Source organism: Malurus melanocephalus, unplaced genomic scaffold (genome assembly GCF_030028575.1).
Source record: "Malurus melanocephalus ecotype Western Australia unplaced genomic scaffold, MMel_1.1 scaffold_5289, whole genome shotgun sequence".
Lineage (NCBI taxonomy): Eukaryota > Metazoa > Chordata > Aves > Passeriformes > Maluridae > Malurus > Malurus melanocephalus.
In genome coordinates, this window is record NW_026628520.1 from 1 (window position 1) to 1,993 (window position 1,993).

Below are 1,993 nucleotides of genomic sequence, written 5' to 3' on the forward strand. Positions count from 1 at the left end.
CAGGCCCCTCCCGGTTGGGGCTGTGGGGTCCCCCCCCATCCCGGCCAGGACAGACCCCCCTTTGTAGGGCCGGAGCCGCTGCGGGGGGGGCCCCGCATTCCAGCGGCGGGGGGAGGGGGTTCCGGCATTCCAGCGGTTGGGAAGGGCCGGGAAGGAGCCGAGGGATGAGGAAGGGCCAGGGGGGAGCATCCCGGGGCTCAGCGCTGCCCCCCGCCCCTAATTAATTACCGGTAATTAGAGGGGGGAGGGGAGGAAGGAGGGAAGGATCAGGATGAAGGTACAGGAGGAACATTGAGGAAGAGGAGGAAGAGTAAGGGATGAGGAGATGGAAGAGGAGCAAAGATGAAAGGAGGAAATAAAGGAAAAAAAGAGAAGGAAGAATGGGAGGAAGGAGAGAGAGGAGGAGGAGGAAGGAAAGAGGAGAAAGGAGGAAAGGGAAGAAGCAGATGGAACGATGGAGGAAGAAATAAGGAAACAGAATAGGAAGGAGGAAAAACAGGAAAAAAGAAACACAGATGAGAAAGGAAAAAGAAGGAAGGATGAAATGAGGAAAGAGAAGGAAGCAAAAAAGAAGAAAGGAAGGAGGAAGAGGAGGCCAGAGGGAGGAAGGCCAATGTCAGGACAGGAAATTCATCCTGGGCAGCTTTGGGAACCCCTGTGCTCTTCACTGTGGGGGAGCAGATTTGGGGAAGGATTTGGGGCCTTTCCAGATCTTTTCAAGCTCGTTTTATTGGAGAAAACAAAAYACCCCCAAACCTGGGGTGGGAGAACCCCAAACCCGCCCCCCCCCCGGACCTCCCAAATCCTCTGGGAAGGTTCTTTATGCACATTTTTACAGCCCATCCCAAATCCCAAATCCCGGAATATCCTGAGGTTCTGGGGTGGAAATCCAGGTTTTCCCATGTGAGGGGTGGGGGAACTGGGGGGACACCTGCGAGGAGGATGATGATGAAGGTGTCCAGGGTGAAAYTGATATTCCAGAGCTGAGGAAATCGGGGATTGAGTGGGATCCCTGACCCCAGAGCATTTGGGGGTGTTGGATGTGTCCCCACAGCCCCCAGCCCCACTCCAGTGAGGAGGGCCAACTCTTCCTCACCCCTTATTCCATGGAAAACATGGTTTTCCTTTGAGAAAATTCTTGGAATTAGCCCTCCCCTCCCTGTGCTGATTTTGAGGYGATTCTGGCACATTTGGGGGTGTTTTTTTTTTGGGGGGGGGGGTTTAAGAAGCCATAGCTGCGGGAATTCATGAGTTTTAGGTTTTATTTCCGTCTCGCCTGGATCAAGGTTGGGATTTTTGGGAACCTCCAGAGGTTCCTGCAGCGGCTGAGGAGGAGGAGGAGGAGGGGGAGGGGGAGGAAGGTGTTACTCGGCTCCTTCTTCATCATCACCTTCATCCTCCCCGTCCATGGAGAGCGCGGCGTATTTGCTGGCATGGCTGAACTGCAGGGAAAACAGGGAAAAATTCCCAAAATGGGATTTGAGGGGAAAAAAGAGGCTCACAAAAGCAGGGGGTCACAACCCCCCACAAGGGGCCAGAGACATCAGAGTTGCCCTGGTGGTTGAACGGGGAAAAAATTATGGAAAAAACTCTCCAAGCTCTCAGAAAAACAGGATTTGAGGGGGACAAAGAGCTCCAGGGGGTCATGCACCCCAAAAAGGGGGGGGTCACAGCCATCCCATAAAAGCAGTCTCAGACTGCCCATAGCTGAACTGTGGGGGAGGGCGGGGGGAGGGGCAGCGCAGCAGGAAATTCCCAGAATTCCCCAAGAAATGGGATTTGAGGAGTTCAAGTCCCCTGTGGGTTCACTCACACCAAAGAGGGGTCCCAGCCCCACCCCACTGACCCGGGGTCGGTTACAGTGGAAATTCCCCAAATCCCCCAAAGCCTCCCCCGATTTGGGGTCCCTCAGTCCTTACGGAGGGGGGGGTCTCCTCCTGTTTCTTTGGCTCGTGCTCCTTCCGGGGGTCCCTCCTGCGGGTGGAGGTCAGAA

The 1,993-nt window shown here is 55.1% G+C and overlaps 1 long non-coding RNA gene across 1 annotated transcript; it reads right to left on the reverse strand.

Moving 5' to 3' along the window:
* Window positions 1-1,244: 1,244 nt before the first annotated feature.
* LOC130588464 (uncharacterized) lies at window positions 1,245-1,987 on the reverse strand. Its single transcript, XR_008966971.1, has 2 exons — window positions 1,920-1,987; window positions 1,245-1,442 (listed from the first exon to the last, which is right to left on the reverse strand). It is a non-coding gene; the product is annotated as an uncharacterized LOC130588464 (long non-coding RNA).
* Window positions 1,988-1,993: the final 6 nt, after the last annotated feature.